At 42.5% G+C, this 17,332-nt stretch overlaps 1 protein-coding gene across 4 annotated transcripts in view; it reads left to right on the forward strand.

Moving 5' to 3' along the window:
• The window catches only part of SETBP1 (SET binding protein 1), a 273,582-nt gene that overhangs the window by 174,081 nt on the left and 82,169 nt on the right, over positions 1–17,332 (forward strand). The window lies entirely within an intron of this gene.

The following is a 17,332-nucleotide window of genomic DNA, read 5'->3' on the forward strand; positions in this document are numbered from 1 at the left end:
CTCAGGTTAGATGCTCTCTCCCTAGCACTTTTCATAATCTTATGCTCTTTTCCCCGCTCTGTTGAACCTGTAAGCCTTGGGAACAGTTAACAAGAGTCAAAAACCCATTTAAGGTAGAGTATGCCTACCTCAAACCACATTTAATCACAGCAGAGGAAAACCTCCCTAGTCTCACAGCCATTGCCTGCACTTGGCTGAGGAGGCTGAGGGGTGCATTGCTCATTAAAGGTGTGGTGATGGGATGAAGCCTCTTTGGAAGCACCATGGAGGAAGCAGAGGTGCTGTTGTTGGAAAGAACCTATAGAAGAAACAGGAGTAAAGGATGCCCAGAGGTGATGGTGCTGCTCTGTGGTCAGCAAGCAGCTGGCTCTGTTGCATTCTTCCTGTGGTCTGCTGCTGTACCTTGTGGTTAAAAGAATATCTGTAACTCCAGATGAGTAAACCTCAAAAGACCAAATGAAAGTTTGAACAAGAAGCTAGCAGCGTGGTCATCTGAAAAACATGACCAGCGTCAATCCTGGTAACAGATTTTCTCTATTTTCAAATGCCTATTTGTGAAATGCAGCACTTTCCAGGACAGTACAAGGCAATGTTAACCTCTGTTAACTTACAAAAAAAACCCTGGGTTTAAATTTGAATTGAGTCCATCAGTTTGTTATTTGGTTTTGCTTTCAAAATAGTTTTATTTGCCGAGGAACAGTGAAGAAAAGGCACAGAGACTGTGGTGTATCCAAGATTATGTCTTTGTTCTTCCATGGTTTACCTCAAAAAGGGAAGCGAATTCTTTTATTCAAGAGCAATTCAAATTGAGACTTTGTGATCTTACAGCTTGATGGTGAGGAATGAAAAATTCTCTGCTTCAGCCAGGAGGGATGACATTAGAAAACCCCCAAATAAATATAAATTTACTCTTTACTGTATTCAGAATACGTTTTCAAAGAACTTAAGGATCTCAACACGTTAAAAAGAAGTGGAAATCTTAAAAGCTTTGTCAGGAACAGATTTGGCCTGTGCATGTTCTATTGGTCATGAAATGTTTCCAAAAGATTTTTGTAAAGGCACAGTTCAGCCCTTTCAAGTCTGATATGGAGCTGCAGAAAAGGGATTAAAAGTGTATTATGGGACACTGACATAAACTGGGCTATATTCATCTTGCCTTCCTTTAGGTGTTTAATTTAGGTGCCTGAATTTGCCGCTCAGGTGCCCTATATAGTCAGCAGAGTGAGTTAGAATTCTCTGATGTCCTCTCTGGAGTCCTCATGGGCTGTATAGGGAGCCCAGGCTCCTAAATGAGGTGTTGGTCAGTCTGGTGTCCAGAGCCATGACCTGCCAATACTCTGCTGTGACTGATGAGCTACATCAAGCTTTAATGGAGATGGGTCTGGAGGGCCAATTCTTGCAGTATTTCGATAGGTGTCATTCCAAACGTGATCTCATACCTGACAAGGTCACTCCAAGCTACAATCTTGGTAACGTACAGCTGTCATGTGGAGGAAATTTGGATTTAAATCCTGACCTGAATTTCTTACTTTACCTCTGACTCTAGAATTTATTTTATGTTGTTTCTAACTGAAAACTCTGCTTCAGGAGGGCAGGAGCTGAAAGCACAAAAGCTTTACTTAATTGCAGCCTTTTTCCTATCTCTCTCAAAGCAAAACCCTGGTGAGCAGCAGAAAGCCCTGCTGAGCTGTAGCCTCTGTCTGAAGTGTCCCCTCATTTTCAGACAAGAGAAACACGACAAGTCTGCAAAGGAAGGAAATCTAATTATATTGCACATGTTCTAATTTAAGTTGCTGTGGGTTGCTGGGAGTTTGAGCAGCAGAAACACAAGGTCACTTCTTGCCTGTGACCGTATCCCTTGCTTGATGAGAAATGGATAGACCTGGTAGCTTTTCTTGGTGTAATTACCTCAAGGGTGGATGACAGGGGATCTTCCCTAGTCTGGGGTTTCTTTCTGTGAGACAACAAAAGTGCCCTTCTTCAAAATTAAACACCCACCAGCACACTCACACGCAGATGCATGCACACAGGTAGAGCATTGAAGGTGTGCTGTGACTGCAGATGCATGGATACATTTTAACATCTCCACAAAGCTAAAGGTCTTAAAAAAACACTCACTCCTGGGTTTGCGGTGTAGAAATTATAGTCCTATATGTCTTAGACTTCCCTAAATCCTAGCTGTCTGGCTGTGAAAGGATGCCTGTTGTGCTTCAACACATACCCATGTTTTTCCTCCTTTAGCAAATGGGGATTCCAGTTGCATTTGTCATACCCATTGCCACTTTTAATAGTATGGAAAGACTCGCGTAGCAAAGGGTCAGATTCTTTACACTTCAGCAAGACATTACTTTCTTTCAAGTCACGTTCATATAGGTTTTAAATTGTGTTGGGAACATTGACTTGGGACCTTGGTCACAGGAACCTTCATGGGCACAGACAAAAGTGAGGGTAAGAAAAACCTGAATTCTGCTGGCACTGGTGAAGGGATACAGAAAGATCGTGGTGAGCCTTAGCATTTCCATCTGTGGTGTGCAGAATAATGACTCCTGCTTCTTTCATTAAGTGCTCTGAGATTTATTCAAGGTAGACTTCAGATACCAACAAGGTCATTTTGCTTCAAGTGAATGTTGGGAAGATGTAACAAACTTTTGTGACTTGTTTATTCATTGGTTTATACCCCACTGCCACACATAAACACACAAAAACATTGTTTCTACTCAATGAAATAATATTTTTACAAAATATTACTTCATATTTTACAATTTTTTTTTTTTATACTTTTGCAAAATATTACTTCATATGTATCCATGGTTTCTGGTGGAGAAGTGTATGCAAGTTGAAAGAAATGATTACCTGTTCTGGATATATTTACAAGGAGATACCACCAGATGGGAGGGTGTTTAGTGATGAGACTAAAAATTTAATTTTTAATACCTACTGCTGCAGTCCATCCGCCTGAGTCCTTGTCAGTCTGACAAACCTAAATATGTCCCTGGATGTTGCAGGAAGAATTTAGGCCAATATATTTTATTCTATCTCTTGTACTGAAGCCAGTGCAGAGCACTGGTTTCTCTTTAAATATTCCCTTCATCAGTAAGAGTAATGGCAAAACATGTCACATGTGGGGAAAAGAGTGTCAGGAAGCTTTATTTCTCTTCTCTCTTCATCTGTGGAAATATACCTGCAGGATTCTGGCATGCTCAATTATGCCTTACCAATTCCAGGATTAAAAAAAAAAAAAATGAAAAGAAAAAAAAATTAACTGTAATAAATCTCACAATCTCTAGTCAGGGAAAACCCAAATTCTCAGGTATCCATAACAAGCTGATCAGTCTGCAGCAGCAGAAATTGCAAGTGCTGCACACTGAACTAAAATCTCTGGCACTTTAAAGTGCACATTTTCCAGCTTTGCCCTTTCCATAGTATTCCACGGGGGCCACCCATCACAACTGCTGATAAGGTCGTGTGCAGGGTGGGTGATGAATCTGCACTGATTTCAGAAGGTTTTTCTTAGATATGCATGCATCCGTGAGAGAAATCCTTAAAGGGGCACTATGCAGAAGTGTATTCACTGTCTAGCAGAAAACAGAACAAAGAGGGGAAACCACAAAAAGAAATAATGACTATTGAATAATAAGTAAATACTTAAAGTATAACAGATTTTTTTTCTCATTTGAAGTATATTTAAAGCAGTCACTGAAAAGTCTTTGCACCAGTGACTTTGACATATGCAACCTTTTTGTGCTGTGGTTAGAGATTTAGCTTTTGCTCTTTGTTCACCTCTTCACCCAAGAAACCCCCACGCACCCTTTGGAACACCAAGTGTGACATTTGGATTGAGGCAGAGACCTCCAGCATTTCAGTGGTTTGCACTTGGGCTCATATTTTGAGACTGTGATGCAGCATACAAAACAGCAGAGAAATTTAAACCAGAAAAGACAGAATCTATACATTCTTCCATACATAAAACAGAAAAAGGGCAATAACAAAAAGCAGCCAATGCCTAAAACTGACTCCATGGTTCTTAATGTTTTCAGATCCAGGATGTTGTGATTTCCTGCTGTTTTACAGATGTCTGTGAGACTTAGATCCAGATTTAGTATTAGGCTTGGTGCTCCTTTTAAAGTTCGGGGCCAAATGTCAGTTATTTGGTGGGGACAAAGTCTGGAGGACTATTTCACATATAGTTGCCTGTCAAGAGTCCATGTTTGAGCAGCACATGGAAATGGCAACAGGAATTGCAGTATCTTCCCCTGTGCCACCGTGGTAGTCTGAGTTTCATGAGCTGATGGCATTTGGCACCACTCGCCCTTGCAGAACCACGTGTGGTACAATGCTGACCATCCTTGTTCCAGGGGGAGCCACATCTCACTGGGCTTGTCAAGATAGAATGGCCTTTCCTAGTAAATCAACTCTGTTGTCCTAGTGGGAGATGCTGCTTTATAGCAGCAGGGAATATGGCAAGTGAAATGAATTGTTAAAAATGAGAAATATTTTCTTTGGTGCCAAGGATGAGGAGGAATTGTTGGGATGAATCCAGAACGAAGATATGTCTAGGGATGGAAATTATTCCGGGGGAGTGAAATTTATTACACTGGGATATAGCTTCCCAGAGGAAGGGTTTGAAGACACATAGCTGGAATTGCTAAACACCAGGACAGACAAAACACTGAAGGAAATATAGAGAGGATACAGAGAGGACATATAAAGAGGATGGACAAAACACTGAAGGAAATATGGAGAGGATATATATAGCAGATTTTTAAGGTTAGAAGTCATTGTCAAACCTCCTGTGCAACTCATACCAGGGGATTTGCCTAAATGTATTCCTGTTACAAGTCCAATAGCACTAATGCATATTAGTTAGAAAAATACCCAGCCTTGATTTAACAGCAACTTCCAGTAATATAGAATCCATTGCTATCATAAGCTGTTCTCATGATTATTTATATCCCTTATTAAAAATGTGGCCCATATTTCTCATCTCAGTTTTTCTAGCTTCAGTTTCAAACCCTGTACGTGTGCTAAACTGAAGGACCTTCTTGTAGCACTCTTTTCCTCTGTATTTTTATTCCCTTTGACATGAACCTCAGATGCTTATAGCACCAGTTTTACCTGTGTTTTAGCCTATCTCCCTCTACTCAAGTAGCTCCTGGAAACACTTGTCTTCTGCCTACTCTTCTTATTCCAGTGCTTCAGAACAAGTTGCATTTTGAAAAGAAAGAGACATAACTTTCTCCCTGAGCAGTGGAGAAATGCACTTTGAGGTCTGAAATGTGTACTCCCTGCTTCTGATTTACCCTGTGTGCCAAGCTGCTGGGAGTGGGAGCTGTATCTTCAGTGTCAGTATTTTTATAGAGTTACTCAACTCGAGCACACAGCACTTAAGAGGAAGCAATAACAGGACTGGGAATAGTTTTGCTTTGTCAACGTGTAGAGCAAAGAAATGTACTTAGATGAGTTACTAGAAGGGCAATTAAAAGGGCAATGCTCTGAAGTGCTGGTGGTACCACATCATCGCTGTGTTTAGTCTTGATGTCTCCATTCCTAAGGGGAGCCTGTACATAGAAATCATTGGATTTCTGCACAGTTGCAAGAATTTAAGGGTTTCTTCAGAGCAGATCTTCAGCACAGGCTAAGCCAAATTCTGACCCAGGAGACCTACAAGCTTTGCTGTTCCAGATGCCAATGCCAGGCCTGAATTTATATTAAAGCACTTTCCACCTGCCAGTTCAGCCTCACGGGTGAAAGACTGGGGACTCAGTAAGCTGAATTTCACCCTTCATTTCTTAGGTGAGAAGTTAGAGAAGTCTGGGGGTCATTTAAGCACAAAGATGCACTGGGGGTGCTTTTCAGTCTTCTTTTCTAGACCACACTTCTCTGCCCTTTCTTTTTCTGGTCTGTGCTGCTGTTGATTTTGAGCAGTGATTTTTGTTTGCTGTTGATATTGAGCAGTCAACACAGAGTTTGTGGGTCAGAGTTAAAGGGAGAACAGCTATGGGGGACATTATTGTGGGGATCTGTTACAGACTGCCTGATCAAGAGGAATCTGTGGACGAAGCACTCTACAGACACATAGGAACAGCCTCACGCTCACAGGCCCTTGTTCTCATGGGGGACTTCAACAACCCTGGTATCCGTTGGAGGGAGGGTACGGACTGGCACAATCAATCCAGGAGGTTCCTCGATTGTGTGGAAGACAACTTCCTTCTGCAAATAGAGGAGCTGACAAGGAGAGCTGCCATGCTTGACCTCGTGCTCATCAACAGGGAAGGGCTGGTTGGAAATGTGACACTCCAGGGCAGCCTTGGTTGTAGCGATTATGAGATGGTCAAATTTGAGATCCTCAGGACAGTGAGAAGAGTGTGCAGCAAGCTCACTGCCCTGGACTTCAAGAGAGCAGACTTTGGCCTCTTCAGAAGCCTGCTTAGGAAGGGTCCACGGAATATAGCTCTAGAAGGCAGGGGGGCCCAAGACCGTTGGTTGATATTCAAGGATCACCTGCTACAAGCTCAGGAGTGTTGCATCCCAACAAGAAGGAAGTACAGCAGGAGGGCCAGGAGACCTCCTTGAATGGATAAGGAGCTGCTGAGGAAACTTCAAAGGAAAAAAGAAGCTTATAAAAGGTGGAAGCAGGGACAGGCAGCCTGGGAAGAATACAGGGATGTTGTCCGGGAAGCTAGGGACCAGGTTAGGAAAGATAAGGCCCAGTTAGAATTGAACTTGGCTAGGGATGTTAAGGATAACAGGAAGGGATTCTATAGGTACGTAGCGAATAAAAGAGACTAGGGACAACACGGGCCCCCTGAGGAGGCTATCAGGAGAACTGGCTACCCTGGATTTGGAGAAAGCTGAGGTTCTTAACGACTTCTTTGCCTCGGTCTTCACTGGCAAATGCTCTGACCACACCACCCAAGTCTTGGAAGGCAGACACAGGGACTGTGAGAATGAAGACCCTAGGACCACTGTAGGAGAGGGTCTGGTTCAAGACCATCTTAAGAATCTGAATGTACAGAAGTCCGTAGGACCTGAGGAAATCTATTTGTGGGCCTTGAAGGAGCTGGTGAATGAAGTTGCTAAGCCACTGGCCATCATATTTCAAAAATCATGGCAGTCAGATGAAGTTCCCGATGACTGGAAAAAGCGAAATATAACCCCCTTTTTCAAGAAAGGGAAAATAGATCACCTGGGGAATTACAGACCAGTCAGTCTCACCTCTGTGCCTGGCAAAATCTTGGAGCACATTCTCCTGGAAGGCATGCTAAGGCACATGAAAAACAAAAAGCATGGTTTCACTTGGGCAAAGTGTTTGACACTGTCCCGCATGATGTCCTTGTCTCTAAATTGGATAGACATCAATTTGATAGGTGAACCACTCGGTAGGTAAAGAACTCGCTGGACGGCCGCACACAAAGAGTTGTGGTCAATGGCTCAGCGTCCATCTGGAGACCGGTAATGAGTGGTGTCCCTCAGGGTTCAGTGTTGAGACTGGTCTTGTTCAACATCTTTGTCGGTGACATGGACAGTGGTATTGAGTGCTCCCTCAGCAAGTTTGCCGATGACATCAAGCTGTGTGGTTCGGTTGTTGATACGCTGGAGGGAAGGGATGCCATCCAGAGGGACCTTGACATGCTTGTGAAGTGGGCTGATGCCAACCTCATGAAGTTCAACCGTGCCAAGTGCAAGGTCCCACGCCTGGGTCAGAGCACTTCCAGGCAGAGCTACAGATTGGGCAGAGAAGAGATTCAGAGCAGCCCTGCAGAGAAGGACTTGGGGGTGCTGGTCCATGAGAAAATGAACATGAGCCAGCAGTGTGCACTCGCAGCCCAGAAAGCCAACGGTATCCTGGGCTGCATCAAAAGGAGCATGACCAGGAGGTCGAAGGAGGTGATCCTGCCCCTCTACTCTGCTGTCATGAGACCTCACTTGGAGTATTGTGTACAGTTCTTGTGTCCTTGACATAAAAAGGACATGGAACTGTTAGAACAAGTCCAGAGGAGGGCCACAAGTATGATCAGGGGACTGGAGCACCTCCCGTATGAAGACAGGCTGAGGAAGTTGGGTCTGTTGAGCCTGGAGAAGAGAAGGCTGCGTGGAGACCTCACAGCAGCCTTTCAGTGTCTGAAGGGGGGCTATAGGGATGCTGGGGAGGGACTCTTCATCAGGGACTGTAGTGACAGGACAAGGGGTAATGGGTTAAAACTTAAACAGGGGAAGTTTAGATTGGACATAAGGAAGAAATTTTTTACTGTGAGGGTAGTGAGGGTTGCCCAGCGAAGCTGCGAATACTCCATCCCTGTCAATGTTCAAGGCCAGGTTGGATGAAGCCTTGGATGGCATGGTTTAGTGTGAGGTGTCCCTGCCCATGGCAGGCGGGTTGGCACTAGATGATCTTGAGGTCCTTTCCAACCCTAACTATTCTATGATTCTGTGATTTATGTACATAGAATACAATACCAAATTTGATTAGAGCCTTTAAGTGATGCTGCTTTAACCTTAATTAAACTGTGGTTACCCTGGTGTCGTCATTGTGAAAATGGTTGGGAAAGTCTTGAAAGTATAAAATCAAGGGACATTTAAATCTTGGGTTCAGCTCACAAATGGATTTCTGCTGGTGATTCACACTTAATAAAATACAGAAAATTGCATTTTATAAATACTGGTAGTGGGGGACTGTGGCATTTAGAAGAGAGAATCGCTCCACTAGAAAACTCACTTCAGCAAAATGATGCAGTCCAGTTGAGCCCCTTTTATGATCTGAGAAACGACTGGTTTTATAGCACGCTATATATATACATATATATATATATTTTATAGCACACTAAATGGAGACTTATTAGTAAAGGTGATTTTGCCATAGCTGGGGAGGGAGGGGAGGAAAGAGATGAGGGATGATCATCAAAGCAGAAATACGTGTTGCTCAGAAAAAGCATAGCTATGCATCCAAAATATGGTGTCACTCATCATCACCTCACCTAGCATTGCCACGCATGCCACAGAAAATCTTATGCCATTATATTTTTTTTTGCTGTTGCTCTAAAACATTATCGCTATCCTGGCTGAATTTTCCTCAGTGGGAAAGGCTTGGCTAGATGTGTGATGGGGAGCCTGCAAAAATACGTGAGTGGAAAAGGCGTCTGCAAGGGGCTGAAACCAGGGGATAGTAAAATCAGTTCTTAAGGAGAGCATTCAGGTTTAGCCAGGGCAGCTTGTGATTTTGCTGCTGCCACAAATCACTGCTGTTACGGTCTTGAAAGGGGATTTTCAGGTGGACTTCAGCCTCCTTGTATTCTATGCCTCAGGCATTCCAGCGCAGTGCTGATTGTCTTCAAACCTGACTTCCTCAAGGGTGTAAACTAAAATCACCTAATTGAGGACTAAAATCATCAACTAAGCCACAGGAGCATCATCTGTAGTCCAGAAACAGATGCCTACCATGCTGTTGACATTTTCAACATGTGCAGCAAACTTCCCCAGTTATCACGTCCTGGGGTTGCTGCTGGTTCTAAGGAAAAGGGTGAGGGATCACTTTTTATCTGCCAAGAATAGTGAAAATTGGCACAAGTGGTGCGCTAACTGAGAGGATAAAAGTGTTGAAGCTCCACTCATCCTGTATCCTTTTGCCAGTGGGGCAGGTTTCACTTGCATTCTTGCTGGACAGTTCAAATGACTGCACACAGTGCAAGGGAAGATGAGTGTCCTCCTATTATCTTCCACCAGAATATAATTATTTTACTGGTGAAAACAAGAGAATCCCACTTGGGAGTTTGATCTGAGACCAGCTTTTTGAGAGAATCCTGAATATGTCCTATGTCTGGATGGTACACCCCGCATTGTGGGCTGGCTTTGCACAAAGCGTGATGACTTTTCAGCGTATACCCAGTGGAGACAGAAAGTTGTCACATATGACTTCTTCAAGCAGATTTCCCAAAGGGAACAAACCTCCCACATTTTGCTGCAGATCACTGAAGTTCATCTATTCAGGGCGAATTTGCTGAAGGCGATGCTTTCTGTGAACTCATGGCACAGGACTTGTATCTTAATGCAGGGAGGTGGAAAGATGATGTATATTTCAGCTCTCCTCTAAATTTTCATAACCCAGCTACACCAGGCAGATGTCCTGGCAGACTTCTGGAGTCTTTTCTAATGCTGCTGCACATGCAATACTTCATGCTAGACCTTAGCTGCTATCAGGATGCTTTGAAAGAATTAATCTGCCCATCAGTAACTGCTAAATGAAGTGCATGCTAAAAGAAAGATGAGCTAACTGACTGAAGCTCACAGCTTTTATAAGCTTCTCTAAATGCCTGTTTTCAGGTGAATTCAGCATCTCCTTGACATTAAAGGACTCAATTTATAACCAAAGTATTTAACTCTAATGGAAAGACTCACTGGCCCCAACGGAAAAAACATTTATATTTCCTCCACCCCTTGGAAAAAAGTATTCAGGGACACACTGCAATTCTTATACGAAATGATGGATAAAAGAAATCTTTCAATGTAAAGTAAGCATTGCAGGCTTTTACAAAATCATAGGAGAAACACACAGTTCACAGCTGCTCACATGCTTATTTCCAATTTAGTAATTCGAGACGTGCTGAAGCATTAACGCCCTAGATAACATCACAAACCTTTCAAAGATGATTAACACTTACTGTTCACATTTCTATAGGTATCAGTCCATCTTGGGATCCTTCTGCAGTTTGACTTGGCAAAGTCACTGTACAGATGTACATTGCCCTCTACAACTTGAAGTTACACAGCAAAGTTGAAGAGTAGAATGAGATAGAAACCTGGATGTGCAACATCATAGTTACATACTGGGAAGAGCTAGATAGAGCTCTACAAACTATACCACTTCTGAAATGATAGAAGTATGTTCTATATATGAATAATTCAGCCTTAATATCACTGTTGCTAAGTTCATTAGTAAGGCTTTTGGACAAACAAAAGCACGCAGCTTAGCAAAGGCATCTTGCTCTGCGAATCCTGGCTTTGTGGACATAATGTCGGAAGTGCTTGCTTAAATATCTTTGCACTGTCGTGAGGCCAAACAAGGACCAAATCAGGGCTATCTCACCAGATGAGTGGGCAAAATTGTATGAGTCCCATTGTAGTCCACCTTAGCTGGTGCCCGACTGCTGTCTGCCATGTCCCTAAACTGTGGCAGCAAACTGAGTCATGCTTAAACACAATATTTAAACTGCATTGTTATGTCATGGTGAGGGGCTCTTTGTTGGAGATGACAGAAAAATCCCATTGTTTGGAGTCTTCCAGGGGTGGTGCTTAATGCAAAGCCCTGAAAAGAGTTGGGTTGTTTAAACATTTGATAAAGAAAATACGTGCATAGTCTATGACACTAGTAAGGAGCAGATCATCTCTCAGCATCAAATCCTACCTTTATGAAATTAAACATGTTGCAATTTGCCTAAGTAAAATCCTCAATCCATGTACCTGGAAAATGAGAATGTCTGAAATCCAGCAGAAGACTGAAACAGCATGCATGTCATCCAGTTTAAAGCTGGTAGCAGAATTAATCTGGAGTAACTTTTGAATTTCTGAACTATTTAGTAAATGATGATGCTTTTACCAGGAATGCGTGAAAAATTACACTTTGCAACCATGTGAGCACCTTTGGACCCTTCAATAATGTCTGGGCATTGCTTTGTCTTTTCCTTAAAGATACCTTTAAGAATACTTGTTTACACAGATATTCTCAAAACAATCATAATGCAAAAGCCTGAACTTCAATTTGTCTGTATTGACACAATTACACAAATATCTTTAAGGAAGAAAGATCTACATAGCAATGAGGGTACAAACCTGGAAGGACCTCCAGCAGCTTCAGTGAAAACCCTCCTGATGTGCACAAGACTTGCATCAGTCTGCAGTGTTTGTGTTCAGTGAATGGACACAAACAGGTGATGCTTTGCTTCTAATTGACCCACTCCCACCTCACACTGTGTCTTGCTCTCAGGAAGTGCCCCTGTAACTTCATGTTAATTCCTGCCTGTCTTTTGATGCCTAACAAACAACCCTTACTCCTGTGAGTGGGGTGGTGGTTGGGCTTCATGCTATTGAAGACGCAGAGAGCTGGGGAAGAAGTAAACACTGGGAGTGATCAATCTGACAGTCTGATCTGGAAGGTTCCCTCGTTTGGGATGATAGTGATGAATTTTATCATCTGATGATTTGTTTTCCATTAGTAATTTAATTGGTATTAAAGCCTCTGCATCAGTTTTCAACTAGATTTCAGTGAGGTTTCTTAGAAGACGCTACTGTTGTTTGTGCTTCCACTAAGTGTCATATACTGGTTTGTGATCCCTTCTCTCTGGTTAGTCACTGAGGACCTAAAAGACTTCCTGAAACCATTTCAGACACTTCAAATTATTAAGTGACTTGTCTTGATCACAGGCTTCTCCTGTGAATTATCTCATCTCATGTTGATGACAGCTCAACCTGTAAGCCATCAGGCCAGAGTTAAATTGCCCTGAACCTGGTGTCGCCTCAACTTGGCATCTTTTCTTTACAGAGCAATGCTACCTCAGGAAGGCTCAGTGCATTCACCAAAGTACATGATATATCTCTAACCTGTAGTTCTGATTACAGCCTTCAGGTGAGCAATTTGCAGCTCTCCCACTGGGACATGAGAGGAAACGCTCCATTTTGAGCAAGAGTATGAGCTGAACCAGGATTATTTAATGTGTTGGAGCTAGTATTCTTAGGGCTTTTTTTCTCTCAAAAGGTTTTCTTCTCCAGTAATAAGTTTTCATGCATGTCTAGAAAGCAGAAACTGAAGAGGAAGCTTTTTCAAGAGGAACAAATCACCTGGAGCTTCTTGAGGTTTTTTAGGAGCTATTTTTGATGAACCAAAACAGAGTCTTATTTTTCAGGGGATGGGTGCCTGTTGCATTATCCACTTAACCTTAGTGCCACCACTTTTATTCATTCAGTCTTGAAAAATCTTAGGTTGACTTTTTACTAGGCAGCAAGGTTCTGTCATCAACATTGTCTGGAGTACTTCTGAGTAGATGCTTATGCTAAAACAGATATGAATTCAGGCTTGGCTTTGCTCTGAGATGGCTCGTTGCAGGGAAGGTCCACTTTGCATGTAATACCACTGCCATAGCAGAGTGTTGTGCCTGAGCTAAAATCGTCCTCTTCATGGCTTGGAGACAATGCCTTGTGACCAAGCATCTAGCCAACCCAGGTGACAAGCAGAGCAAATGCCCACAGACATCCAAGCACTCACATCTTCACCCCATGGATTTCCAGTGAGATACCAGCTCCCAGTTGCCAAAATTACTACCAAAAATGGCTTACAAGTTTCTAGACCACACATACAGTGTTTTTATGAGATTTGTTCTCACTGGAGAGGCAGGGGTGGCCCCGAGATAAAAGCAACCACTTCCCAAGACTCTAAGTGACATTATTAATTTAGGAAAGCTTTCCTCTTTTTCTTTCCATTTATTTATTTATTTATTTTAATTTTATTTCCAGTCTATGAAGAAGATAACAAAGGATGGTATGTCCCCAGAGCACACTCTGATGTGTCACTGTGGATGCCAGTCTCTGCAGACGCTCCCGATGTTATTAATTTTTAAAACAAACTTGCTGATTGAGGTTCTGACTGCCTTTAAATTGTCTCTACAAGGAGACTGTGTACTAATTAACCCACAGAAACAATCAATGATGTACCTTTTTCAAGTTTCAGAGTGATTAGAATATGAAAATGAAGAGCACAATGGTGCAGATGTTTTAAAATCACAGCAGACAGCAATTAGTGACATGGGAACCAGCTGCTTATCTCTCCAGATAAAGCCTCTTAATAGGGAATTACACTTGAGGAGCCATTACACAGATGGATCTGCGAATGATTTAAAGAGGGGGCGTTATAGTATTGATTTTGATTTGCAAGCCAGATTCTTGACAAGCTGTATGTATGTTACCTCCTCAAAAAGGTGTGTTTGGAGAAGGGGGTTTCATGCCCTGCAAGCAATCAGATTTTTTTCAGGTGATGGGTTTCTCTGATAATGTATTTTATTTTTTCTAAGGAGTAACCCCCTCTGCAGGTGCAGGGTTGCAGAGGTCTGGCAAGGCAGGTGTAAACACACAGTCCCACTTCCTCTGCTCTCTGGCCAGTGCTTTGCAGTTGCTAGTGCATGGAATGTATCCTACTCATAGCTCTACACACTATTGCCAAAGCTGAGGGCTGAAACTCATGAGTCTAGCATTAAAATTGTATACAACCAATAATAGGATTCAGCTTTTTTTTTTTTTTTTTTAGTCTGAGATTTATTGTGTGCTAGATCATGCTGCTTGAACTTGCAGTTACAAAAGCTATTATCTTCTTTATGTATATTTCATATTCTTTAGGGAAGATGGGATCATTACACACTTAGCACTTCAAGTAAACTGAATATTAAAAGAAATATTGACCAAGTCTGGTGAGATGTGATAAAATTGCATGGGTTCAGTTATGCTTCTAGTTTCAAAAGAGAAGAAGGAGCAGGCTCCCAGTGCAAAATAGCTAGCTGCTAAAGAAAATCCCATTTAATGAAAGGGCAAACTACAAACAGAGGCAGGCATTGAAGTTTGAAGTATTTTTAGGGTCTCATAAACTGAAAAGCAAATAAAGCTAAATCTTTCTGTTTTCATGAAAAAAGCCACTATTCTTGGTACTGTTCTTGGCTGTGCAGCCTTTACAACCAGTGCCAGTGTCTCACCACCCTTACAGGGAAGATTTTTCCTAATATCTAATCTAAATCTCCCCTCTGGCATTTTAAAGCTGTTCCCGCTTGTCCTGGCCATAGAGGCACTTGTCCAAAGCCCCTCTCCAGATTCCTTTTTGGCCCTTTTAGGCACTGGAAGCTGCTCTAAGGTCTCCCCAGAGCCTTCTCTTCTTCAGGCTAAAATAGCCTGTCTCATAGGAGACATGCTCTTAACGCTCCAGTCATCTTTGTGGCATAACATTAGGACCACTGAGATCAGACAGTAACCCAAGTTGGATATACAGGGAACCAAATACACTAGGCTGCATTACTTCAACTGTTTTAATAGTGCTCTTAGGTAAACTGTCTCTATATATATTGCAGCCAGTGAAATCGACCCTACTGCAGCCAAATGATCTCTGGTTGCTGTAGAATTGCTTTGGAGTGATATGGATATGTCTGGCAAGGTAGAGCAAATAGTAAATGTTATGCTGGAAGAACTAGCATGAGGAAACCCAGTGGACTGTTGTGTGATTAGGCAGATACACCGTTTTGACATCCTATAGACTGGTCATTTTTTGAATGCCTGTTGAAATCTAAGTGCTTATCCATGTGATTAAATGCTTCCAGATTTGACACCTTTGGTGACATAGGAGTGTCTTTCTCATGAATTTTAAGACAGATGTTGTGGCGGCCTACAGTGCTGGAGTAATGACAAGGCTATCGTTAGGGATATGTTGGAAGTTGCATCATCATTTTATAATGTGCAGGCCAAGGAAATGAAGCTAGAGGAGCCAAGCAATATATAAGCACTCATCGCTGATATATAGCTGGCCTCGCAGTTCTGAGCCCGTGTTAATAGCCTTAAAATATAGAGCAGAGATTATTGTTCCTTTTAAACTAGAGATCTCTCTCTCTGTGGTGCACTTGGAGGGATCAGGGTGTTTCTAGCATGTGATGTTTGCACTCACTGCTGCAAACCTCTTTCTTTTTTATTTTTTTCCTTCCAAATAGAATTTTTCAGGTCATTTAGTTTCACAGCTTGACATTTTGGAAATAACATGGGAGTAAAGAGTTTCTTCAATGGCAGCCCCAAGGCTAGGATCTGCGCTGAAACAGCCTGGCCATGCCTTGGTGTGGGTTCTGGGGGCCATGAGAAGCCTCAGCCCACCATTTCCAAATCAAGGTACCTCAGGAAGATAATGTTTTCATGTGAGGCTTGCATAGGGGCACCCACTTCCAGCCCAGCAGGAACTCACCAGGGGATGGCCACCTTCTGCACAACTAACTCCCATGACCTACTGGCAGCTGGAAGCAGGAGACAACCCAAATGGCTGAGGTAGAATGAAGATCATGAGCTTTCTGATCAGTTAAAAAAAAAAAACCCAAACCATAAAATTCAACTATCAGAATTTGGTGCCAGTGCTGCTGAATTCCTTCCAACCCAGCCTGGCCTCATCCCAAGGATGTGGACATGGGTGGGCTTCATCTTCCAAAGGAGGGCATCAGTGACATGGGTCATGGCTGTTGCATGCTGTGTGGCTCACTCGTGGGAGGCCACTGTGAGAAGGAGCAGGAGGAGGAGGAACAACTGATTCATTTCCCAAGGGCTGTTTATGCTTTCAGCTCTTTTCTCAGGCTAAAGAAACCGGGTGTCGCTTGCCTGCGACATCTGCAGCTCCACCACAGCTGCATGCTTTCGTTTTCTCACTCCACAATTCCTGGAAAACTCTGGTTTCCCTGAACATGACTGGTCCATGTGCACAACAGCTGAGCTATCCACAGGATTTAATAGTCCCTGATTACTCCTCAGAAGATGGACCAGAACAGCTTCATTGTTATTACCCATTCCAAAAAAGCCACATGCCCATTTTTATATACGCTTGAAGGATATCTCAACATCAATTTGCCAATAACATGTATGTTTACTGGTCACCAAATAATGCACCATGGGCTTGGGGGTGTTCAACACTTTTCATACCCCTCTGAAGTTGCTCAGAGCTGGAGTAGCTTCATTTTCCAGCTCAAAACCTTCTTATGCTGACAGCCTCCTTGACCCAAGGCTTCTTTTGCAAACACCTCAAAAAGGGATCTAACCTAACACTAGTGGTAGAAACTTTATTGTACCAGGGTGTTTTCAGAAACATGAGACACTTAGCAGTTGTTTCTATTGTTCTTTCCTTGGTTACACATACATACATTTTAAGTGTCTTGTCATTTATTTGGCACTCGTGTCAATGTCATTACAGTTTGTTAACAACAGTTGTTTGCAGTACTAGGTGTACAAATCAGTTGCATAGTTTCATCCAGAGCTTTATAAAACATCCCCCTAACTTTAACAGGAGAAAACAAACGGATAAAAGAGGTCAGTTAACCAAGGTAAAAATAATGAATAGTATTTCTTTCAGAGACTTTTCAAAGGGTTACAGCTGCAGCAAATACTATTTCTTTAACTGAAGAAGGCCCACCAAGAAGAAAACGTAGACTTTCTTTTTCTCTATAAGAGCCTTCAGTATAATTCTGTCAGATTAGAAATCATATTGAAAATATCTCTTGCCAACATTGCAAATAGCTGATTATTAAAATGAAAAGAGAGTAATGCAAATCTTGAACCTGCCAAG

The sequence above is a fragment of the Lathamus discolor genome, chromosome Z (assembly GCF_037157495.1).
Source record: "Lathamus discolor isolate bLatDis1 chromosome Z, bLatDis1.hap1, whole genome shotgun sequence".
NCBI classification, from domain to species: Eukaryota; Metazoa; Chordata; class Aves; order Psittaciformes; family Psittacidae; genus Lathamus; species Lathamus discolor.